Consider the following 26,949-nt stretch of genomic DNA (forward strand, 5'->3'; position numbering starts at 1 on the left):
TGTCTCTAAGACAGGGTTCAGTATGGAGAGAGGTCGGTAGACCAGAAGGCATTTGCTGTTTTGGGGCTGTCTTGTGTCCATGTATTTGGAAGTAGCACCTCAGGTTTTCTTGCTGGAACATCACCACCTCTTCCCCTCTCTCTGGCCAGCGGTCAAGGTGGGCCCCACCACCCCCAACTCCAGCAGTGGTCATGCAAAACATCCCAGGCCCTCAGAGGCCCTAACTTGTTCAGGGACACACGAGAAACGAGGTAGCCCAATCTCAGATGACTTTTCTGGAACACTGGGGAACGGCAACTCCCCTTTCTGCTGGGACCATGAGCTGTGAGGAAGATGTTAAAAGCCATCAAGTGGGGCAGGCCTGCTTGAGAGGAGAGCCAACACAGGGATGGGAATGAGGCAAAACCCAGTCCTGAGGACATCCTTTGAAACCTGGTCTGGTTGCGACTGCTGTAGAACCTTCAGGGGTTTGAATCAATTGATTCCCACTTTCACCCCCACCACCTTCTTATTCTTTAGCAAACATGAGTCCGATTCCTATCAACTAAAGTCCTGGAAGCAATATGGAACAAGCTCAGGAGCCAGGGATAACATTGTTTCACAAAGGTTTTATAGGGCACTCACTGCCAGGTACCATGTGGGGCACTGGAAATACAATAAACAAACATCAGTACCCATTCAAGGAGCTCACAGTCTAGGCAGAAGACACACACAGTCAAATGATTTGGGTTTTGAGGACTTCATTGTTAAGAATAGGGTGTGTTAGGGTTCTCTAGAGAAACAGAACCAACAGGAGAGATCTGTAGATAGGAGATTTATAAAGGTGTCTCATGCAACTGTGGGAATGGAAGCATCCAAAATTCATAGGACAGGAGGCTGTGAAGCTGGCAGCCCCAGAAAAGGGTCTGGACAAACTCCACGAGATGCTCACTGGCAGAAGAACCAGTGAAAGGGTCTCTCTTCTTCTTTAAAAGGTTTCAACTGATTGGATTATTTAATTGTGGGAGGCACACCTTAGTTGATCACGGATGTAATCAGCCACAGATGCAATCAACTGGCTGATAATTTGATACACCAGCCTTCAGGTTTATCAATCAGCCACAAAATAGCCCTGCAGTCAGGCCAGTGTTTGCCTGATAAGACAACTGGGCATAATCACTTGGCCAAGTTGACACCAGAACCTAACCATCACATAAGGGCTGGTCAGAAATCTGTGTTTCTATTCCTCCAATTGTAGGAAGCATCATGAAATGACGTAAACTTTAGTCTCTCCACTGGTGCAGCTAAAGCAGCTCTTATCTCTTTCCTTAAAGGGTGGAGGGAAGTGCCTCACTCTATAATTTGCCCAGACACTAAAAGCAGGAAAGAGAAAGAATATGGAAGAGTTCTTTCTTTCATTCATTCAACAAGGGTGTACTTAGTATCTATTGTAAGCCAAGTACTGGCCTAGACCTTGGGGATACAACAACGAACAAGACAGACAAGGTCCCTGTCCTTGTGGATCTTACATTCTTATTGGCGGGAGGCAGAGAATAAAAAGTGGGCAAATAATACTGTGTAGTGATTTGCAATATGGGGGAAATAAAAGTGGGCAATGTGATAGTCACCCGGTCCCTGCAGGTGAGGGGAGAGAGGGTTATTTGAGGCCGAGCAGCCAAGAAAGTTCTTTCAAATCAAGTGGCATTTAAGTTGCTTCCACCCAGGAGGGAAACTGAGAAAAAGTTCTTGTTGAAATGCATCAGGACAAAGAGCAGGTACTTCACTGAGCACATAGGCACAGGGCTTGAAGGGTTTTGCATCTGATTGTGCATACATTTTCGTATAGTTAGCAGAATTCAGAATTTGGACTAAAACTTGCTTTCTTGTAACACATCAGCTAGTAAGGAGGTTGCAAAGGAGAAGACTCAGAGCCCGCCACCTCTTCCCACCCATTACTGATACTCACGCAAGGGGCCTGATAGTTACCCAGCTGACATAAAAGTTTAGAACATTTACAGCACAGGATATACTGAGGAATATATCAGTATATGCACAAATTCCGATTCCTATGTACAATAGGAAACCTCTAAGGAGTCTGAAGTGGGAGAGGCCTACTGGGTGGATGGGTCATCTCTGCCCTCTCCTTTGCCTCTTTTTCCCTGATCTTCCATTAGGAAAAATGCAATATCCTCCCTTCAAATCCCCTTTTCAAAATTCAGGGCCTGTTTTATGTTCCTTCTGTCCTTATATTGCTTCTGCTTTGCAATTGGTCAACAAGGACTTCGAAGGTCTTCCCATAGCAGAGGGCACTTCTGTGAGCGCTTCCCCAGCTGGGATGGAGGCAGAGAGAGGCCTGGGCAGCAGTGAAGCCTATGGATGGGAAGACAGACCCAAGTCTGGGTTCCTGCACTGCCACTTATTACCTGTGTGATCCTGACCAAGTTCCTTAAATCTCATTAAAATTCCCTTTCTTCTCTAAAATTAAACAGATGATGTTTATTCTAAGGTTGTACTGTATAGAGTAAATGAGGTAATATAACTAATTGATTGACACACAATCAGGAATACAGTGGAAAGCCAGAGAGCAGGAAACTTTGCTGAGTTTGTAGTCAGAGGTTCTTGACTACTTTGGGGTGTGATTGCCAATACATTTTCATATAGGTGGAAAATTTTGTCAGAAGCTTGCTTGCTTGCTTGCTTGTAACGCATCTAGTAAGGAAGTTGTAAGGGAAGGAACAGAAAGTTCCCACTTACTGGTTACTGATATTTGTCCAAAGACCTTGAACAGATGTATTGTCTTTAGCATTATTGGAAGTTCTATTTGTCTTCCAAAGTAGATGGATCCAACTTTAAGGCAAATAGGATCACAACTCATATCTTATGCAACTAAGGATTTTTTTTCCTGGTGGCTAAGAGAACAACAAACACATTCTAACTGTAAAATTTATAGGTTGGTCTCTAGCCTAGAAAAATGGAGCAATGTCCTATCGTCATTAGGCAAACGACACCAACCCTTTCAGAAGCAAGAATGAGAGGATTAGAAGCTCCTTTCCCTTCCTACTTTGAGAACCAGCATATCTGAGGCAGAACTGTAGATTAAAAAGAACATGCCAAACAAGTTCAGGGGAGTGGGGATTAGATATCCAACTGGAACTTGCTGAAGTGATTGGGAGATCAAACATTCTCCTTTACGTGCTGTTGGAAGCAGTTTTCCTTCGAAGGCTTTCTTTTTTAAGGCATTTGTGATTTGGCCCGGGATCTTAGAATAATGTTAATGTATGTGTGCTTAGAAAGATAGGAAAAGACAAACAAAAGATTCAAATCATGCTTTTTAACTTCCAAAGGCAAGCAATCCTTTTGGCAGTGCCTGTTTTAAAATGCATTAGCTCTTTTACCCTAACGTGCCGTTTGCTCTCTTCCTATTCTCGACTAGTTTTCGTGTGTGGGTGTGGGCACGCCTGTGTGTTTTAACATGAAAGCCTTATACCTTCTGTTCTCAGGTTTAAAGGCCTGCCAAATTGGGCCAGCCAACATTCACACTGGCAGGTTTTCCCCCACCCCACTCCCACCCCCAAAAAACACCCTGTCCCTTTGCCATCCGTGTGTCTTAATGAGTTTTACTATCAGTAAAGAGGGTGAGACTGAATGGTTGCCCCGATGATACTTTTGCAATACTCTTCACAACTCTGGGCAAAATTCAACCCAAACTGTTGTTTTGTCAGTAGGTCTCACCCTAACATTGGAAGAGGGTAGGAGGTCAGTACAAATGGAAGCCCACATACCCCAGGTCTCAACATTTCAAAGTCAGAATCAAGGAGCACTCAGAGCCTGGCCTTTCCCACCCAGGACCCGAAGCCTATACACAAGACTCACCTGCTTGCCCTGGAGGCTAACAGAGCTGTGCTGCCCCCCTCACCAGCCCAGCCCCCTGCAAGCCTGAGTGGCAGTAGGATTTGCCAGGATAGAGCAGGATGGAAGCTGAGCCAGGGGCCAGGACTCCTGGGGGAATGGGACAAGCCAGAATGAGCAGGTTCTCCTCTGTTGACTCAGAGTTTGCAGGTACTTGTATATACCCCCCTCCCCAAACCACGCTAGCCAAGTAAACAGGAGAGAGAAGCCTGGTTACCTGGGAGCCACGTCTCAGTGATTCAGGGCAGCCAACCTTACACAAAAGCATTGACATTTCCTCTGGCTTCTCAAGCAGAGCTCTGATTTTTCCCTTGCCCTGCTCATACCTCATACTCTTGCCTTCACACCCTCTGGCTTAGGAAACCCCACCCAGCATTCCCTTCTCTTGTCCATAGGGCCCATTTGCTCAAATAGGTTAAACATTAAAAACACTCCCTTTCAAAACCAAAGAAGCAAACAGGTAAACAAAGCCTGTGTGTTTGGGTGGTTTGGATAAGTGGAGTCCTGTACAGCACAGGCCCCAGGTGGGGGACCCTCTTGCCCAGGTCTAAGGATGGGCTGGGTCGAATGAACTGGGTTGGCCATTGGACCAGCTGAAGTTGGCTGGTTAATGAAAGTGGTCATCAGTTGGTGACTATTTTGGTTCTAGCACCTAGAATTTCCATTGAGGAAGTACTCCCGGTCACCACGGCAAGAAGCCTTGGCATCACTGTCGGTCAAGGCAGGCTGGCCTCTCTCGCCTGGAGGTGGCCCACTCAGATGCTCTCTTCTGGTGATTTGGATATAAAAGAGAAAATAGGGAGAAGCCTCACCCTGGTGGGGACCTCTACAAAGAGTGTCCGTGCCTGTTCCTGGGTCCTTGCAGTTTTCCTGTTCTTCAGCTTTGCCTTCCTCTCTCTGACCTACTGCACATACCTCCAGTAAATTCCATGTCTATCAAGTTAGCCAGAGTTAGTTTTTATTGCCTTTATCCCAAAACTCTAACAGATATATTAACCACGCAGCCTTCCTGGTATGGTGGAAAGAGAGCTGGGCATCAGTTTACCCCAAAAGGGACCATAGGAACAAATCTGAAAGAATATTAGTCATCCTTTGGCTATGTCATTTGCCTGCTCCCAAATCATCAATGGACTGTCTTCTCCATTCTCACCACCTGCCACCACCCCCTCCTTGGCCACCACCACTGTCCATTCATCTTAAGTTCAGTCCAAATCGAAATACGCCTTAACTCAGCACTCTATTCTTAATTGTCACTTCCCTCTTACACAAACCCTCCACCCTAGAATAATTTGACAAACTGTGCCTAAAACCTGCTGTATTTTACTCTCTAAATATCTCTGCACAGTTGATATGATATTAGGAACGTGCTAGTTAAAGTTTCAACCATAAAGGTAATTTCTCCAGGCATGGTAGCTGCTCTATCAGGAGATTCATCCTCCAGACCTGATTATAACAGGAAAACAGTCACAATTTGATAACTAAATGTCTTCAATTATATGTATATTTATATATGAGAGATGCTAAAGACATACACACACACATATCAACAAAAGAGAACATGGCCTTAGGCTCAAAGTTTTCTACAAACAACACATCTCATTAGGAAAATACTAACAACATATCTTTTCTATTATAATTATTTTTACTGTTACTTTCTAGTTATGGTAATGATGTGTAGGTGCTTCACCAGAAATGGGAAACAGTGTCAGGGGAGCTGAACTGACTGAAGTTCTGGGAAACACCAATGCGCATTGCACCTCCTTGATTAGAGATTAGCTTCTAGGGGCAACAAGCATATTTTAATCATTTCAGAAAGTCCGATGCAGCTGGCCCCCCATGGTTGACATTTGGTAGGTAATTAGGAGTCATCAATATTAAATGGTTACATTAATAAATAAAAGACCATTAATTCAGGTGCCAGTAACTTGGAATTGATAATGCAACTAAATGCAACAATAATGATGATGATAATGTAAAAATGTGCATATTGAATTTACTTGGGAAAACACGTTCTTAAGCATTTTATAATTCCCTTGCTCACAAATCATTGCATCCAACCAAATCTCATCTGTGTGGGGAAAGAGACTTGGGCCTTTAATGGCTCATCCTCAACTACCAATTTATCGGAGTCACTGAATGTGTCAGCTCAGATGCCATCCGTTGGAGTTGCATTCCTGAGAATTGACCCCCATCCCCAGATTCTATTAGGTTTCCCTGTGAGCTGATGCCCTAGGTCTCTGAAGTGTTCCTTAAAGCACCAGTCACAGTTTCTAGTTATATATTGATTTAGGAGCTCATCTGATTACTTTATCTTCCGCACTAGACTCTAAGCTTCCTGAGCAGAGAGGCTATATCTACTTTGTTCACCCCTGATTTCCAGCTCCCAGCCTTGGGCTAGCGCTTAGTAGGTGCTCAATTAATATGTGATAGACGAATGAAAAAATGGCTTGCATGTGCAATTTATTATAAACAACTAGCCAATTCAGCCTAAAGTTGCCTCCAACTTGCCTGAATAGAGAAGGTTTCACAATCAGCAGTTAAGACGAGACTCTAAGGAAGCCATCAGAGGTCACTAAGTTTAAGATCCCATGGGATATGGAAAACACCCTTTTGCACATTCTAGCACCCCACCTAGGATGGATGGTGCTCCTTACACAGCCTTTGGCCAAAGCATAAAATAATCAAGGAACAGATTCTCGGGCAACACCAGGCGGGATGGGACCATTTTGCTCTGATTCTGTAGTCAGTCCCCTGTGTCACACATGGAAATGTGAGGTTTCAAGTTAAATCGCTCCATTTTTCAAGCTTCAAGGGTGGATTCCTCATAATTAGCCCCATGTCTTACATGTGTATGGCTAATACTCCGATGGCAGAATTTGTTGTTCTGATTCTTCTTTCTACAGGTTGCCCTCCATACTCACTGTGTTGGGATTTCAAATAAATAAAAGCAACCTACTAACTTTAACCAGATTTTGCCATGCTTCCTTTCTTTTTGTTTTTTTTATTGATATATATATATGTTCATCTATCATGTAACCATTCAAAGTGTATAATCAATGGTTCACAATATCATCATATATAGTTGTACATTTATCAAGTTTTCTTCTTTTTTGTAAAAAATAACATTCAGGAGGTTCTGGGTCAAGACGGCGGCTTAACAATGTGTACATTTTAGTTCATCCTCTAGAACAACTACAAAATAACCAGAAACAGTACAGAACAGCTCCTGGGGCCACGTCAGTGACCAGACACACAGCGTACCCCAGTCTGGACCAGCTGGACCGGCTGCAAGCCCCCCCAGAATCGTGAGTTCCCAAAGCTGTGGCAGCCGGCGCCCCTCCCCACAGGCCGCTTTCCAGAGGGGAAAGGAAAGGAACTTTACCAGCAGCAGGGACTGAGCACAATCAAACGCCAATTGTGGAATTAATTAACAAATTCTGACTACTAAAAATAGGCCGCCAGCTTAGGTGAACCTGGTCAAAGAGGAGGTTGCTCATTTTTGCTCCGGTACCAAGGGGGCAGGGCTGACGGAAAAAGGGGGGAAAAAAAAGAAGGAAACAGAGGTTTCTTTAGCTATGTTTCTACAAAGGCTTCACTGCATTTGGATATAGCGGCAGGACTTCTCAGGCTGCAACTGCACCAGGCAAAGGCAGAAGTGAGCTCTTTTGGGGGCTTGTCTGGAGCTTGTGCCTTCCCCAGGGGAGGGGTGAAGCCCAACTCAGGTGGAATCCCTCCCTCAAGGAATTCAGACACCAGGCCTTGGCAATTTTAAGCCATTAAAACCAGCCTACAACATCTCCTCTGTCTTGACCAGGCCCCCAGCAGGGAGAGTCCACCAAAGTTAAAGGTCCTGCATCATCTTACGCTGGTGGGACCTGCAGGCAGACAAGCGCCACATACTGGGCAGGATAAGAAAAACAGAGTCCAGAGACTTCACAGGAAAGTCTTTCAACCTGCTGGGTCTCACCCTCAGGGAAAACTGATGCAGGTGACTCTTTTCTCCTGATAGGAGGCCAGTTTGGTCTGGGAAAATCCAGCTGGGGTCTATAATATCTAAGTAGACCCTCCTAACGGTGGGGGGAGGGAAGGAAGGCACCATACAAGCAGGACAAGAAACAAGAAAACGAAAACTGAAAAATCTCCTCTGTCAACAAAACTTAAGCTAGAGGTCCAGATAAAGCTGAACTGAATGTCAAAAAACAGAGAGAGAACAAATTCATCCAGCAAGAAAACCTAGGTAAAAGAAGTGAAAGCAGTCTCCAGAATAAACTAATTAAGGTAGTTAAATGCCTAGATGCCAGCAAAAAATAACAAATCACACTAGGAAAATTGAAGATGTGACCCAGTCAAAGGAACACAATTCAAATGACATACAGGAGCTGAAACAATTAATTCAGAATATACGAACAGACATGGTAAACCTCATCAAAAACCAAATCAATGAATTGAGGGAGGATATAAAGAAGGCAAGGAATGAACAAAAAGAAGAAATGGAAAGTCTGAAAAAATGAATCACAGAACTTATGGGAATGAAAGGCAAAGTAGAAGAGATGAAAAAAAACAATGGAAACCTACAATGGTAGATTTCAAGAGACAGAACATAGGATTAGTGAATTGGAGGATGGAACATCTGAAATCTGGCAAGAAAAAGAAAATATATGGAAAAATATGAGCAGGGACTCAGGGAATTGAAAGACAATATGAAGAGCATGAATATACGTGTTGTGGGTATCCCAGAAAGAGAAGAGAAGGGAAAAGGAGGAGAAAAACTAATGGAGGAAATTATCACTGAAAATTTCCCAACTCTTATGAAAGACTTAAAATTACAGATCCAAGAAGTGCAGCATACCCCAAAGAGAATAGATCCAAATAGACATACTCCAAGACATTTACTAATCAGAATGTCAGAGGTCAAAGAGAAAGAGATAATCTTGAAAGCAGCAAGAGAAAAGCAATCCATCACATACAAGGGAAGCCCAATAAGACTATGCGCAGATCTCTCAGCAGAAACCACAGAGGCAAGAAGACAGTGGAATGATATATTTAAATTATTAAAAGAGAAAAACTGCCAACCAAGAATTCTATATCCAGCAAAATTGTCCTTCAAAAATGAGAGAGAAATTAAAACATTTTCAGACAAAAAAAATCACTGAGAGAATTTGTGACCAAGAGACCAGCTCTGCAAGAAATACTAAAGGGAGCACTAGAGACAGATACGAAGACAGAAGAGAGAGGTGTGGAGAAGAGTGTAGAAAGGAAGACAATGAGTAAAGGTAAAAAGAAGGAAAATTAGATATGACATATAAAATCCAGAAGGCAAAATAGTAGAATAAAGTACTACCTATGCAGTAATAACACTGAATGTTAATGGATTAAACTCTCCAATCAAAAAGACATAGTCTGGCAGAATGGATTAAAAAACAGGACCCATCTATATGCTGTCTCTACTCAAAGGACATGAGGGCAAGGACACAAATGGACATTTACACACCAATATTTACAGCAGCATTATTTACAATTACCAAGAGATGGAAGCAGCCAAAATGTCCATCAACAGATGGTTGGCTAAACAAACTGTGGCATTTACATAAGATGGAATATTATGCAGCTGTAAGACAGAATAAAGTTATGAAGTATGCAACAACATGAATGGACCTTAAGGACATTATGCTGAGTGTGATTAGCCAGAAACAAAAGGACAAATACTGTATGGTCTCACTGATATGAACTGACATTAGTGAATAAACTTGGAATATTTCGTTGGTAACAGAGACCATCAGGAGATAGATATAGGGTAATATATTGGGTAATTGGAGCTGAAGGGATACAGATTGTGCAACAGGACTGAATACAAAAACTCAGAGATGGACAGCACAATATTACCTAACTGTAATACAATTATGTTAAAATCTTGAATGAAGCTGCATATGAGAATGATAGAGGGAGGAGGGCTGGGGCATAAATGAAATCACAAAGAAAGATAGATGTTAAAGATTGAGATGGTATAATCTAGGAATGTCTAGAGTGTATAATGATAGTGATTAAATGTACAAATTTAAAAAATGTTTTTGCATGAGGAAGAACAAAAGAATGTCATTACTACAGTGTGCTGAAAATAGATGGTAATTAATATTTTAAAATTTCAACTTATGTGTGATACTAAAGCAAAAAATGTTTATCTGGTACAAATTTATACTTTGACTAGTGCATCTCCTAATATAACTTATGTAGATAGTTGGTTGAACACCTTAAGTACATGGAACTTTGTATAGGACATGAGATTTTGTTGGTTTGTCCATGTGATGCCCTGATGAATCCCAGAGTGATTTGATCAGTGAGTGGAAAAGTATTTGCAAAGTCCCCTTCGGGGAATGGTGAGAACGGGGGAAAACTCAACTTCCCCAAGTTGAATTCTTGATATTCCCACAGCAGTGTGGACAACCAAAGCTATAGGCTGAACCCCCAGTCTTGGGGTTTGTTCATATCAAACTTAACCCCACAGAGGATAGGTCAAGCCTACTTAAAATTAGGCCTAAGAATCACCCCCAAGAGAACCTCTTTTGTTGCTCAGATGCGGCCTCTCTCTCCAGCCAACACAGCAAGCAAACTCACCACCCTCCCCCTGTCTACATGGAACATGACTCCCAGGGGTGTGGATCTTCCTGCCAACGTGGGACAGAAATCCCAGAATGAGCTAAAATTCAGCATCAAGGAATTGAGAAAAACTCTAGAATGAGCTGAGACCCAGCATCAAGGGATTGAGAAAACCTTCTCAACCAAAAGGGGGAAGAGTGAAATGAGACAAAGTGTCAATGGCTGAGAGATCCCAAAAAGAGTCGAGAGGTTATCCTGGAGGTTATTCTTACACATTAAGTAGATATCACCTTGTTAACCAAGATGTAATGGAGAGGCTGGAGGGAACTGCCTGAAAGTGTAGAGCTAGCTGTGTTTCAGTAGCCATGTTTCTTGATGATGATTGTATAATGATACAGCTTTCACAATGTGACTGTGTGATTGTGAAAACCTTGTGTCCGATGCTCCTTTTATCTACCTTGTCAACAGATGAGTAGAATATATGGAATCAAAATAAATAATAGGGGGAACAAATGTTAAAATAAATTTAGTTTGAAATGCTATTGATCAACGAAAGGGTGGGGTAAGGGGTATGGTATGTATATTTTTTTCTGTTTTTGTTTTATTTTTCTGTTGTCTTTTTATTTCTTTTTCTGAATTGATGCAAATGTTCTGGGAAACGATCATGATAATGAATATGCAACTGTGTGATGATATTTTGAATTGCTGAGTGTATGTGTCGGGAATGTTTGTGTTTCTTTCTTGTAATTTTTTTTTAACTAATAAAAAATTTTAAAAAATAACATATTCAAAGAACAAATTTCAAAGAACATCACAGCAGTTAGTGGTCGAACAGATTTTCAGAGTTTGGTATGAGTTACAATTCCACCATTTTAGGTTTTTACTTCTAGCTGCTCTAAGATACTAGAGACTAAAAGAAATATCAACACAATGATTCAGCAATCATTCCCATTTGTTAAACCCTACCTTCTCTGTAAAACTCCACCACTGCCTTTGATCTTTCTCCCCCTCTTTGTGGGTATTTGGGTTATGCCCTTTCTAGCTTTTTCATGTTGGAAGGGGCTGTTGATAATATGGGATGGGGGATGGAAATAGTCAATGTACTGGAAGGGCTGGTCCCTCTGCATTTCAGGACTTATTTGGACTAGGGACCCACTGGGGGCTGTAGGCTTCTGGAAAGTTGGCCTAGTAAATGGAATCTTCATAGAATCTTGTAACACCTTAGGTGTCCTTTAGGATTGGCAGAAATGGTTTTGGTTGGAGTTTGGCAAACTATGATAGGTAGCAATGTCTAACTGAAGCTTGCATTAGAGTAGAGTGACCTCCAGAATAGCCTCTCGACTCTATTTGAACACTCTCAGACAGTGATACCTTATTGGTTACTGTTCTAGTTTGCTAGCTGCCGGAATGCAATATACCAGAAATGGAATGGCTTTTAAAAAGGGGAATTTAATAAGTTGCTAATTTACAGTTCTAAGGCCAAGAAAATGTCCCAATTACAACAAGTCTATAGAAATGTCCAATCAAAGGCATCCAGGGAAAGATACCTTGGTTCAAGTAGGCCGATGAAGTTCAGGGTTTCTTTCTCATCTGGAAAGGCACATGGTGAACACGGTCAGGGTTCCTCTCTCAGTTGGAAGGGCACATGGCGAACACGGAGTCATCTGCTAGTTTCTTTTCCTGGCTTCCTGTTTCATGAAGCTCCCCAGGAGGCATTTTCCTTCATCTCCAGAGATCACTGGCTGGTGAACTCTGCTTCTCGTGGCTATGTCGTTCTCCTCTGCTCTCTCTCAATCTCATTCTCCAAAAATATTTCCTCTTTTATAGGACTCCAATAAACCAATCAAGACCCACCCAAATAGGTGGAGACATGTCGTCCCCTAATCCAGTTTAACAACCATTCTTGACTAAATCACATCATCCAGGGAGATGATCTCATGATAGTTTCAAACATACATTATTGAATAGAGATTATTCTACCTTTATGAAACGGGATTTATATTAAAACATGGCTTTTCTTAAGGGGCATACTTCCTTTCAAACCAGCACAGTTACACTTTTTTTCCCCTTTTGGTCAGGACGGCATTGTCAATCCCACAGTGCCAGGGCTAGGCTCATCCCTGGGAGTCATCTCCCACACCACCAAGGAGACTTTCACCCCTGGATGTCATGTCCCACAAAGGGGGGAGGACGATGATTTCACTTGCAGAGTTGGGCTTAAAGAGAGAGAGGCCAACTCTGAACAACAAAAGAGGTCCTCCAGAAGTATTCAGGCATATCTATAGGTAGGCTAAGCTTCTCCACTACACAAATAAGCTTCACAAGAGCAAGCCTCAAGATCAAGGGCTTGGCCTATTGATTTGGGTGTCCCTAAAGTTTGACACAGTACAGGGGGTTTCCTGGTGATATAGTTTAACAGTTCCATATTTTTTCTCCCATCTCTCAAGGGACTTTACCAATACTTTTTATTATCTGCTTAATATACTCTGGGATGTATCCAGGTATTACATAAAGCTATACAGGATTAAAGGCCCTCATTCTTATTCTGGTCTCCCTGTGTTTGGATTGTTTAAATGATCTATCCAAACAGGTCGAGTTAGATTATCTGCTACAGAAAATTTAGGTTCTGCCCAAAATAAACCTTTCTTCCTTTGGTCCCTAATAGTAGATGAAGCTCTAAAATACAAACAATGTTTTCCTAACCCCTGTATCCTGAATTACCTTAATCCTGACCCATTGGCTTTGTTCTTATCTCTTAATTCCAAGTTATACATATATAAAACAGCCTCTCAAAATCCATAAATAACAATTACCACTCTAGACTAAATATGACTGCCATAAGAGCTTACAATCCACACCCCTGTTTTCTTATAAGTACTTTCTAAATAAAACCATATGATATTTGCTCTTTTGTTTATGGCTTATTTTGCCTCAACAAATGTCCTACAGGTTCATTCACAACACTGTATGCCTCACAACTTCATTTCTTTTTGTAGCAGCACAATATTCAATCACATGTATATACCATTATTCACCAATCTACTTCTCATCCTTCAGCCACCTCCATCCATTAGCCATCATGTATAATATCCATAGTCAACTTCCATCAAAACTCTCGCCATGTTTCCTTTTTGAGCGTGAGAGGTCCCAGCTTCATAAGTTTAACACTGTGTTTGTGATGCTTCTCGGAGTAAACGCACTTTGGCAGAGCGACTCCTCTCACCACCCTGATCTTCATTATGTGAATTCAAGTACACCACAGGGCACATTCTTCTCCCCCAAACCAGCAAGTCTGCGCAGTCAACGGTGACAATTTGCTGCATCCTCTATAGGGCCAACTCCTGATGCCCAGGCAGCCTCCCTGGCTGATTTCTCCCTTCCTTTCTTCCTCCCACCATTTGCATCTCCACTCTGCTTCTAGGCAGTGTTTCCAAATAGTGTTCAGCTCCCTGCTTAATACCTTTCAAAGTACTCATTCTTTCAGCAAACATTTAGTAAGCACCTACTATATGCCAGGAACAGGGCCAGGTCCTGAGGAAACTGTGGTGAATGAGAGAGACAAGTTCCTGTCATGGTGGAGTTTCTATTTTCTCCTGGGAAAGACGGACAGGAACAGGCTCTCCATTGCCCTCAGGATGAAATCCAAACCTTTGTTCAGCATTCAAAGCCCATTAGGAAGCAGGCTGCACTTGCTTCTTCTTGAACATGTTCTCCCAGATGATTTCTAGAACCTTCTCCACCATCACATTAAATGCCATCGGTATTCCCAGCTACTTGTTGTTCATCAGACATGCCATGCTCTCTTTGGCTGGTTGGCCTTGGCTCATGCTGCCAACATGTGCCTTGCCCTTTCTCCTTCCTCTTCCCTGACCCTTTTCCTAGGACCTCCTACTCACTCTTCAGTCAGTGTAGAGGTTTCTCCCTCCAGGAGACCTTTTTCAACACCGTCCTCTCAGGCTGAGTAGGTGGCTGTCCTCTGCACTCCACAACACCCAGTACCCACCATTACCCAGCATGTAACTACCAGTTTTGTAGTGGCCTGTTATCTTATTTATTGTTAATGCTTCCTCACTCACTGACAGCTAGCAGTGTTTATCTCTTCTCCTGTGCTGGTTTGAAACTGTTATGTACCCTAGGAAAGCCTTGTTCTTTAATCCTGACTCAATATTGTAGGGTGGGACCATCTGAATAGGTTGTTTCCATGAAGATATGACACACCCAATTGTGGGTGTGATCTTTTGACTAGACAGAGATGTGACTCTGCCCATTTAAGGTGGGTCTTGATTAGTTGACTGGAATCCTTAAGAGAGCCAACATTTAGGAGAAAGCTTAGATGCTGACATTTGGAAATGTCTAAGCCCCAGGAGACGCCAGGAGCTGAGAAAGCTGACAGAAGCTAGACAGGAAACACAGTCTTGAAGATGTCACCACGTGCCTTTTCATGAGAGGCTAAGCTAAGAGATGAACCCCAGAGTTTGGTCCTGGAACAGCTAAGTCAGGACCCACCGATGCCTTAAGTCACTGGAATCAGAAATTAAAAGCAATGGAACCAGGAACAAGGTCCAGCAGGTGCCAGCCACATGCCTTCAAATGTGACAGTGACTGAGCCTTTCTTTGGAGTCAAGTTATCTTTCATAGATGCCTTAGTTTGGACATTTTTAAGGCCTTAAAACTGTAAGCTTATAACTTAATATATCCCCTTTATAGAATCCAATCCATTTCTGATATATTGCATTCCAGCAGCAGTAGCAAACTAAACATCTTCCATCTTAGTATCCCCATCTTGGACCCATTATACTTTTAGATTTTTCTCTAGGATAAAATTTATACAGTGTTTGAGAGCTGAGAGAGTGGTTTGAGTTGGAGATGGGACTTGAACTCACATCTCCTGTTTCCAAATCCTGTGTATTGTGCACCATCCCACAAAAGCAGGAGTTGGCACTTAGGAATAGCTGACCAGGATTTGGGGTGACTGCTATGTAGGTGACCAAATATTACAGCTTGCTCAAGACAATCTTTTCCTGCCTGTTGTCCCAGTATAATCATTAATGGTAGCCTCTTTCACTCCCAAAAGTGTCCAGTTGGATGCTGTGCTGGTTTGAAAGGATGTATGGATCCTAGAAAAGCCATGTTTTAATCAAAATCCCAGTTTGTAAAATGGCAGAATAATCCCTATTAAATACTGTATTTTGACTCTGTGATTAGATCATCTCCCTGGAGATGTCTCCCAATCAACAGTGGTTGTTAAGCTGGATTAGGGGAGATGTGTCTCCACCCATTTGGTTGGGTCTTGATTGGTTTACTGGAGTCCTATAAAAGAGGAAACATTTTGGAGAATGAAAGATTCAGAAAGAACAGAGAATGCTGCAGCACCACGAAGCAGAGAGTCCATGAGCCAGCAACCTTTGGAGATGAAGGAAAATGCCTCCTGGGGAGCTTCATGAAACTGGAAGCCAGGAGAGAAAGCTAGCAGATGACCATGTTCACCATGTGCCCTTCCAAATGAGAGAGAGCCCTGATGTGTTTGCCATGTGCCTTCCCACTTGAGAGAGAAACCCTGAACTTCATTGGCCTCCTTGAACCAAGGTATCTTTCGCTGGATGAATGCTTTTGATTGGACATTTCTATAGACTTTGTTTTAATTGGGGCATTTTCTCGGCCTTAGAACTGTAAACTAGCAACTTATTAAATTCCCCTTTTTAGAAGATATTCTGTTTCTGGTATATTGCATTCCGGCAGCTCGCAAACTAAAACAGACGCTAACTTATGCAGTCATTTACATATATGGCTTGATGATGTGCTCTGAATCTCACATAGAAGTTATTCCCAGGCCTCTTACTGGCCACTTCCACAGAAGCAGCAAGCGGTTCTGATATAGTGAAGACCATAAATCAATAAGAACCATCAATAAAAGTGGACCATGAAATGCTTCTTTGAGTCCTATGTAATGAAACCCATTTGAGGTAACTGTTTAGTGTTCACTTGCCTAGAAATTTATTTGGCACTCCAGAAAACTTGCATAATGATTGCCAAGAAGCCAGCTGAAGAGATACCCAGACTTTAGAAGGGGGTCTGACAATGGTGGGAGAGGAAGCATATGGTTTTTTAAATAACATTAAGAAGTCCTACAGATGGGACCAGCCATCTGGCAGATGTAAAGCCAAGAAGGAAAAAAAAATCAACCAATCAGTCAGATCTGTTTCTGGGACACCACCTCAGCATCATGAGCAAACCACCTTCGAACCTCTCTGGACCTCTGTCTACTCTTCAGTGTCACAGGTTACTGTATTTTCTATTGCCATTGCTATAAACTTTTTGGCTTATAATAACCCAAATATATGATCTTACAGTTCTGGAGATCAGAAATCTGAAACGAGTCTTGCAGGACTAAAATCAAGATGTTTTCAGGGTTGGGTTCCTTCTGGAGACTCTAAGGGGGACTCTGGTTCTTTCCCTTTTCCAGCTTCCAAAGGCCACCTACTTTCTTTGACTTACGGTCTCTCTTCAACAATCACATCATTCCAACCTTGAATTCCACTTCACATTTACTTCTCTGACTCTAACCCTCCAGCCGCCCTTCCTCATAAGGGTCCTTGTAATGACACTGTGTCTATCTCAAGATCTTCAGCTTTGTCACATCTGCAAAGTCACTTTTGCTATGTAAGATAACATATCCACATATTCCAGGGATTAAGACGTGGACATTTTAGGGAGGTCATTATTCTGCTTTCCACAGGTGATAAACTGGCACACTGTTGGGACTCCATAAAAAGGGAGGTGCCTTTCTCATGGAAGAGAACTTTGGGGTAAATTGGATCTTGAAGCCATGGAGAGGGTGGATTCTGAATCACTGAGAAAAGCACAGAAACTATGAATTTGGATTAGGGTGGTGAGCAGAGGTGACAGAAAGCAGGCTGCCTTGAAGAGGTCAGTAAGACTGGATAGTGGAGGAAACATTAAACCTTGGGGTAAAAACTCAGTGGCAATTTTTTTTCCCCAGAAAATGAAGGGTTAACATTCTGTTTTGCATAATTAAGTCCCAGACACCTCCTTTAGGTTATGTTTCCCATTGTTCTGTGGGCCAGCAGAGTGGAGTTTCCAGGGAGCAGCCATCACCCTGGGGCTCTGTGCTGGTTTGGATTTGTAGACCCCAGAAAAGCCATGTCCTTTATTCTTCATTCAGTAGTGCTGGGTGGGAGTTTTTTAATTATCCATGGAGATGTGACCCACCCAATTGTGGGTGGTAACTGTTGATTAAATGATTTCCATGGAGGTGAGTCCCCACCTATTCAAGGTAGGGTTGTTTACCGGAGCCCTTTAAGAGGGAAGCATTTTGGAAAGAGCTACAGAGCCCACGCAGACAGAGACCTTTGGAGATGAAGAAGGAAAATGCCCGAGGGGAGGTTCATGAAGCAAGAAGCCTGGAGAAAAAGCCAGAAGATGCCACCATGTTTGCCATGTGCTTTTCCAGTTGAGAGAGAAATCCTGAAGGTCAATGGCCTTCTTGAAACAAGGTGTCTTTCCCTGGATGTCTTAGACTGGACATTTATATAGCCTTGCTTTAGTTGGGACATTTTCACAGGCCTTAGAACTGTGGACTTGCAACTTAATAAATTCTTCCTTTTAAAAACAGTTCTGTTTCTGGTATATCGCATTCTGGCAGCTGGCAAAGTAGAACAAGTTCTGATCCATCCTATTCCTGGCAACGGAACTCCAAGTTTATATCCTGGGGAGCCACAGCATGTGGTTTCTGTGACCCTCAATGGTTTAGGTTCCCAAGAAACTCTCTGATGAAGCAAGAGAAGCCAAAGGGCTATCTGTATGGATGCCTGAGAAACCTCTATTCCCACTAAATATAGAAGATTCTGACTCAGGCTCAGATTACTTCCCTGGGCAACTGAAATTCTCTGGAACCTTGGTTCACTCACCCACTCAATTTGCAGGTGTCTTAAATCACAAGGTTCTCAACACATACAGCTATACCCAGACCTTTGTGAAGGGCAGGCATGAGTCCATTTCAAACCACGTGTAAAAGCCCTTCTGTGAAGTGATGACAACAATTGCAGTTGACACTGACTGAACTTACAATGTTCTAAACATTTCATGGGTATCATCACTAGAAGACTATGAAATAGGTCCTTTTGCAACGATCTTTTTTTTTTTTTTTCACATGGGCAGCCTCTGGGAATTGAACCTGGGTCTCTGGCATGGCAGGTGAGAATTCTGCCACTGTGTCACCATTGCCTGCTCATGCCATGATTTTATAATAAGGAAACTGAAGCTTCTACATACAAAAAAACACTTACACTCAGTCACAGTAAACTCTAGAGCCGTAGTTCTCAACTGAGGGAGAATTTGCCTCCTAGGGGACATTCTAGAGACATTTTTGGTTGTCACAACTCGGGGTGGGGGGTGTTGGTGGACAGAAGTGCTACTGGCATCTAGTGGGTAGAGGCCAAGCATGCTGCTGACAGCCTACGATGCACAGGACAGCCCCATCATAAAGAGTTATCTGATCCCAAACGCCAAGAATGCTCAGGCTGAGAAACCCTGCTCTGGAGCTAGTTTCACCCCCAAGCAGCTTTCTTGAACATTCATTTATCACTGTATTAATGTAATTTGTCTCCTACTCTAGCTTGTGGGTTTCTCCAAGGAGACGCCACTTCTTATACACTTTTATATCTCTCATGCGTGCCTTATAACTCAATAAGCATTTGTAAAATAAATGAACCAATCACAAAACAAAGGAACAAATAATCCCTGAAATGGAATCTTCTCCTTCATTGAATGGTTTATCCTCTTTTTAATCTTGCACTCTTTTGTCTTAATTTACAGTCTTCGGAGTACTTGTCTCATTTCTCCCATCACAAGAGAATGTTCCTGAGGGCAAGGACTTTACTGCCCTCAGTCTTGGTCTTGGAAGCTCCAGCATTTAACCTACTGGAGTCCTCTGGCCCAATGTTAGTTAGAAAGAATGCTTGCCATTCTTTCCTCGCCCTTCCATTTTCTCCATGCTGCCCTAATTTTACTCATTCAATCCACTGAAAATCCCAAAGTAGCCAACAGGCTGGGGAGATTGGGGGCAGGGCTGCTTTATGTTTCAGGCTCTCTTACAGCCCAAGGGTTCACAATACTTTCAGGGGCCCATGAAAATGTTTTAATTTTATTATTTTTTATAAATTAGAAGAAAAATGTGACCATACTACTAACAAATACATAATGGTGAACCCAGCCTGGATTATATTCATTTTACTACAAATGCTGGCATAAAATATATTGTTTATCATTTTTTATGAAGGGTGGGCCTCATAATGGCTAAGGTTTTCAGGGCCCATGAAAATCAAAATGTGGCTCTGAGCTTTTATCAGCATGAGGAGCCTTCTGCTCCCTACTGCAGTTAGCACCATCGACATGGTTCCTCAGAGCCGAGCAGAGGACAACGTAGGTACCTGGGACATCAGCTCTTTAGCTATCTATTGCTGCATGTATTAGTTTGTTAAAACTGCCAGAATGCAATATACCAGAAATGGAATGGCTTTAAAACAGGAATTAAGTTACAAGTTTACAGTTCTAAGGCCATAAAAATGTCTAAGCTAAGGTACCCAGAGAAAGATATCTCAACTCAAGAAAGTCCAATGGGTCCGGAAAACCTCTGTCAGCTGGGAAGGCACGTGGCTGGCATCTGCTTGTCCTTTGGCTTCTCATTCTGAGCAGCTTCCTAGAGGGTGTTTTCTTTCTGCATCTCTGAAAGCTGGGTCTCAGAGCTTTCTCCAAAATGTTCCCCCTTTTAAAGGATTCCAGTAAACTAATCAAGGTCAGCCTCAAATGGGTGGGGTCGCATCTCCATGAGAGTAATCTAATCAAAAGTTCACACCCATGATTGAGTGGGTCAATCTCCATGGAAACAATCTAATCAAAGGTTTCCACCCTAAACAATAGACCTGGGCCCCCCAAATTGGATCAGGATTAAAACTTGGCTTTTCTGGGGTACATAATAGTTGCAAACCAGAACACTGCATAACAAACGAGCACAAACATAGAAACTTGAAACGGCACACCTTTATGATCTGTGGGTCAGAATTCCAGGCCTGGCTTAACTAGCTGCTCTGCTCATGGTCTTATAAGGTTGTAGCCAAGGTGTCCACCAGGCTGTGTTCTCATCAGGAGGTTTCTGGGGAGGGTCAGCTTCAAAGCTCACTCAGGTTTGGAAAAATTCAGTTCCTTGTGGTAGTAAGTCAGAGGCCTACAGTGCCTACAGGTGCCCGGGCTTCCTTGACATTGGGCCTCTTTGCCCGTCCTCTCACAACATGACAGTTTCCTTCTACAAGGTCAGCAGGAGAGTGAGGGGTATTACATAACGTAAAGCAATTGAGAAATAGAGTCCCACGTCACTATTGGTTGAAGCAAGCCACAGGTCCTGCCCGCACTCAAGCAGGAGGAGATCATGAACAGGAGTGAACCCCAAGAGGCAGGGATCATCACCTCGGGCTCCACCCCCACCAACCTCACGGGCGTCCCACACACAGTGGGGAAGCAGGGACCCTGCCAACCCGCAGACAGGGACAGGGGCATCTCACCGGCTAGTCTACTGCCTGAACTCTCCTTTGGGACATACACATGAATCACTCTTGCTTCTTTCAGGATTCTGCTCAAGTGTCACTTTCTCAGATAGGGAAAGACTCACCCTGACACTCCCCTGCTCTGCTCCCCAATCCTCTCGATCCCCCTCCACTGCTCCAGAAAAAATGGCTGCAGCTCACCGAATCCTCTTTCGTTCTGCGCCAGCTCCCAGCTGCCCTTGTGGTTGCTGTACTGTCATGTGACCACTTCTGACCAATGGGCTTAGGGCAGAACTGAGATACGTCACATCCGGGCTGGCAGTTAAGAGCTGCTGGTCTCCTGCATCTTCCTCTTCTCCTGTCCCTGAGATCACGGGACAATGTGGCATAGCTACAAGATGAAGGAAGCTGCCTGTCTCACATCAGACTCGACAGAAGACACAAACCTTTGTGGAGCACTAAAATTGGGGGGTTAATTTGTCATTTAACCTAGCTCAGAGCCCCATGACAAACACGTTCGTTTTATTTTTCGTAATAACGTCGAACACTGCCCAACATTATAATAGAAATATGTTTGTTTCTGGCCAATCTCTCCAACTAGCATATAGGCTCCATGAAGGTAGGAGTTTTGTTGTATTTACCGTTTTACCCCCAGAGTGTGGGCAATGCCCAGCACATTACAAAACTAAATATGTCACTCAGATCTGAAAGTGCTTTTCCACTGATTACTTTATTTAGCCACCTTTTTTCTCTAGACTGAAGAGTATACCACACATGCCAGTTATAAGGAGCACCATGTAGGAGACAGGTTACTGAAGGTAGAGCAGAAACCATATGTGAGGGTAAAAGAATGTACAGTCTACAAGGCGTGACTGTGCCTAGACCCAGCATATCACAGCTTAGGGAAGGGTCCGCTGTCCTTGGGAAATAAATAAACCCAATAGAGGATGTAGAGCCACCTGCAGGATAAGAGGTGGGGTGGAGAATAAATCACTGCAAAGTCTGCCTTTACCTTTGGTTTCTGTATTTCTGAGATCGATTTCATTTCAGCAAACATTTATAGGCTGCCTGCTGCCAACCACATACTGTGAAGGTTCCAAAGGGAATGCAAAGATGGATAAGGCATTGTCCCTGTTCCAGAAGGTCCTAGAACAGACTGGTGGGAAATACAGGCTAATGGATTCAGGTCCACAAGCAAGTTGGTTGGAAGTCACCGCAGGCTGTGACCTCTTTGAGGGCAGAGTCATGCCAGATCCTTGCCTATGTGTTTCAGTGCCCAGCCCAGGGTCTGGCCTGTATACCAGTCACTATTGCAGTTGAATGAAAAACTTCCAACCCAGAGAACCTCTCACATTGACCTCTTCTTATTGGGCTGTGTCAGCTTGGTCACTTCCAAGATTTTGCTCTTATAGGTTGTTTTATTTCCTCCCATGCCCCATCCTTCTTCAAAACTCAGGAGAATGCTTTAGAAAACCACAGGTCTGTAAGTCACAGATGCCCCATAGCCCTCACTGCAATTCAAGTTTACACATGCCCCACCCCTCCGCTGGGAGGGCTGCTGGTGGCCAAGTCAGAAGAACCTCATGGGTTACTAACGCTGGTGCATCTAGCCAGCCATTGCAGTATGTTGGAAATGTTAATTCTCAGCCAAGATGGGAAAGTGACCAAGAACAAATCTGCCCTGGGTCCCACGACCAAGAACCATGCCAAAGACACACATTTCTTGTTCTTGCCTGGAAACAAAGCAAACACATTAGCCTAGCCATCTATTCATTGGCACCTCCTTTGCCTTCACATCCTGGCCTTAAATTTGGGTGAACCCTGGGCTTTGGGAGCCATGTGATGGCTTCCTCCTCTCCCCAAACCTAATCGAAATGAAAAGCCCAGAGCATTCAACTTCACAGAGGACAAAGGGCAAACACATCATCTCCCACCACTGAGTCCTGTCTTGTGCTTTAACCCTCAGCATCCCCCTTGTTCTTCTAGTCAAATACTTTGTTAACATCACAGGACATGCCCTTAACTGTGAATTCCTGCTGGACAGCCTCCATGGCCAGGGATAGCAACAGCCATCATCCGGCCACAGAAATCAGAGGTGGGACAAATACTTTCTTGATGAGTGTCATGATTCCCAGTGTCACTTTTTTTTTTTTTTACACAATTCTGAAATACCGATGAGGTCAGCCAATGGAGAGAGCTCAAAAAGGGCAAACCGTTGCAAAAACAGAGTATGTCAACCCATAGATAATTATCACAGACATTTACGTAAAACACACTCCCTCTGGCACTCAGAGTTAAGGTCTCCTGGTTGGGTTGGGGACCTCACTCAGCTCTCAGGCTAGATGCTGGGGGAAGCAGGTATGAGACGCACGCCGTGTGGCAAGTTTCTGCATTCAAGGTGTTTATATGCCAGAGGATGATACAGGTGAATCAAATTCAAACCAGAGGGCAAAGTGGCCCATAAAGTAAGCCACTGCCATGCCCAGAGTCTGCTGCATTAATCTCGATGCTGAGCTAGTACATATCCACAGTCAGGATTAAAGGAGATAAGGCTCAGCCAAGTTCCAGAATATAGCCCAGGCTTGGGAAATATTAGCTATTCTTAGTCAGACTTCTTACCTCAAAGATGAAGCAAGATAGAGAATTCAATACCCTATAGTACATGATGCAAACCCATCATTTGCCAGGGAGGTTTCTCTTGTGCTTTACCCTTAGAGGTAGCATGAAAGGCAGATTCACAGGTATCTGTGCATAGATAGATGCATAGATAAGTCATAACAAGGTAAGCATACTGGAAAGTGTGCTTGGAATAACCAAAGTGTAGCTTAAACAAAAGCACCTGGGAACAAACCAAAACCTCTTGAGATAATTTCAACCAAATGATGTCCATTTGTTGTAATATTTTTAAAATGGATTTTCCAGACAACACTCAATTTTCTGCCTGATTCAGGGGATGGGGGGGGGGTGGATCTGGACTCTTAGGTTGGAGGGAAACTCTCATAGGACAGGCCTGGCCCCAAGGCTGGCTGAGGCCTCAGAAGAGGAAGGGGGAGGAGGAGGCTGGGATGGGGTCTGGGGTCCTAATTTAGCTGTTGAGCTGGACCTTAGAGACGTGGCCAGCGCCTCAAAAAGCAGCACACACTCACACACTGCCTCCCCCTCCTCTCTGCCTCTGCCTACTTAACTCCTCAGTCAAGGCAGGGCTACTTCCTCTGCACTCTAGCCCTGACCTCCTTGACCAGGTCAAACAGAACTACCTCTGCAGCCCCTCCCACTATCCCAGGTGTTCTAGACTGCCAAAGCTGCCAGAATGCAGCATACCAGGAATGGAATGGCTTTTTAAAAGGGGAATTTAATAAATTGCTAGTTTACAGTTCTAAGGCCAAGAAAATGTCCCAATTAAAACAAGTCTATAGAATTGTCCAATCTAAGGCATCCAGGGAAAGAGACCTTGATTCAAGAAGGCTGATGAAATTCAGAGTTTCTCCCTCAAGTGGAAAGGCACATAGCGAACACAGTCAGGGTTTCTCTCTCAGCTGGAAGGGCACATGGCCAACACAGCATCATCTGCTACCTTTCTCTCCTGATTTCCTACTTCATGAAGCTCCTCAGGAGGCATTTTCCTTCTTCATCTCCAAAGTTCACTGGCTGGTGGACTCTCTGCTTCTCGTGGCTATGTCATTCTGCTCTCTCTGAATCTCCTGGATTTCTCCCTCATCATTCTCTTTTATAGGATTCCAGTAAACTAATCAAGACCCACCCAAATGGGTGGAGACACGTCTCCACCTAATCCAGTTTAACAATCACTCTTCATTAAGTCACATCTCCAGGGAGATGGTCTAATTACAGATTCAAACATACAGTACTGAATAGGGATTAGAAAAATAGCTGGATTTATAAAATGGAATTAGGACTAAAACATGGCTTTTCCAGGGTATATACACCCTTTCTAACCAGCACACCAGGTCACTGCAACTGGACATTCATTGCATATTTCTTCGGTTATGCCTGACTTCCCATCTATCTATCTCCTAAGCTCCCCAAGAACAGGGCATTATCTGCTTTCCCTTGTCATCACATCCCAGTGCCAAGCAGAGCTCCTTGCACCTTGAAGTCCTCAGTAAACATATGTTGAGCTCAAGAAAGAAGGGAGGGAGGGCAGCAGTGAAGGAGGGTGGAAAGGAAGGAGGGAGGGAGAAAAAAGGAAAAGGAGTGAACAGAAGGGAAGGGAGAGGGAGAGGACGCAAGGTGAAGAGAAGGAAAAGGAAAGACAAGGAAAAGAAGGGAGGAACGGAGTGCATGAAGTATGGATACTAAGGCTGGAGGGGGGAGCAGAGGCAGCTCTAGCAATTGTGGAAGCTTCACACTCTTTCCTGAGGATGTGGGTTTTTTTTTCAATAGGTAATGGATATTCACAGAAGAGGTTCCAAACAGGAAGAGGGAAGTGATGGAATCAAATATATATTTGTTAGAGGAGTTGCTTTGGCTCTTCAGAGGCAGATGCTGCTACAATAGTCCAGGCAGGAAAGTGTGGAGGTCTGAATTAGGGCAGTGATGGCAGGCAACGAAAGGAGGAGATGTATTTAAGAAATGTGGAAGTACACTGCTTGAGAATTTATGAGGAGGCTGAGCTGGCATGCAACAAGCACATCACCCCCCCAAGCATTATCCTGATGACATTTCAAGTATTATACCATTTAATTCTCAAACACCCACAAGGTAAGTATGCTCATGGGACCATTTTGGTTTTTTGAGAAAAATGAGGCTGAGAGAGGCTGCTCAGCCAAATCACACAACTAGAGATTTGTAGAGTTGGCCCCAGCCCATGCCCTTAGCCAATGAGTCAGGACGTGACTCCTGTGGCCCTCCATGGATCACACAGCTCAGTGTTTTCAAACCTTCTCTTTATAAGAAGCAGAAATACCATAATGAGCCAGTCTAAGTTTCTGGCATGGGCAATGGTTTCATTAATTAAAAGTAGAAGAGATGGGTGGGCAATGGTGTGGCAGAGTTTTCACCTGCCATGCCGAAGACCCAGGTTCGATTCCCGGTACCTTCCCATGCGAAAAAAAAAGGTGTTTGGAGTGAGCTTTGAGGATGATGGGCTCCATTTTGAAGTATTGGGTTGAGAGGCCTGTGAAGATCTCCAGGGGACGTTGTTCCATAGGCTTCTGGATGTTCAGGACAGAGACGGAGGATCACTCAGGGCTAGAGATTGATATTTGGGAATAAAATTGGGAATGAAAGTCGAGGACTAAGCACATAGCCATGATCAGTGGTTCTCAAAATTGTGCTCTTCAGTGCTTAGGGTTCTCCAGCATTGCCACCAATGAGGACAAAAAGAGGGAGGCAGAGAAGGGGTGTCCACACTTCCACCAGGGCCCCAAGCTCCAATGTACAATTGTTAGCTCTGCTTCTAAACAAAGAGTTTAAAAAGGATGGATGGATGGATGGATGGATGGATGGATGGATGGATGGATGGATGGATGGATGGACAAGGGAACAAATAAAGTGAACCCCTGGACTGAGAGGGCTTTGGTTGAAAAGGCCATGTAACTGTTCCATGAATCCTAACCCAACCCAGGTATACCCCAGAAGATTAGAAGATTATTTTCAGATAGCTCTTCTAGATATGAATAAACATTCTGGCCCAATGGCTATCTTGCTTAAGATTTGCTCAGTACTTAATAGAGCAGTTCAGAGAATGGTGATACAGGGCCTGTGTCCAGATGATCCTGAAAGAAGCAAGACCCCAGGGCCTAGCCACACTCTTCATGGGAAAGTTGTTGGCAAGGAAGTAAGTGAACAAGATTTGTTCTGGACACTGTGCCATCTACATCTCACTAAATAAATCACTACCACCAATTGTAGTAATATCAAGTGCTAGGCTGGGAGACATCTGGGGGTA

At 43.5% G+C, this 26,949-nt stretch overlaps 1 protein-coding gene across 3 annotated transcripts in view; it reads right to left on the reverse strand.

Moving 5' to 3' along the window:
- Positions 1 to 26,949, reverse strand: part of KAZN (kazrin, periplakin interacting protein) — a 1,164,933-nt gene that overhangs the window by 993,076 nt on the left and 144,908 nt on the right. The window contains exon 1 of one of the 3 annotated variants that reach the window (XM_077151228.1): positions 21,243 to 21,334. The exons of 1 other annotated variant lie outside the window; for it this stretch is intronic. The gene's annotated coding sequence lies outside the window, so the exon portion shown is untranslated. Of the gene's footprint in view, positions 1 to 21,166; positions 21,335 to 26,949 lie in introns of those variants that run through there. One more of the 3 variants, XM_077151227.1, reaches the window with a different exon arrangement.

This window comes from Tamandua tetradactyla, chromosome 2 (assembly GCF_023851605.1).
Source record: "Tamandua tetradactyla isolate mTamTet1 chromosome 2, mTamTet1.pri, whole genome shotgun sequence".
Taxonomy (NCBI): domain Eukaryota; kingdom Metazoa; phylum Chordata; class Mammalia; order Pilosa; family Myrmecophagidae; genus Tamandua; species Tamandua tetradactyla.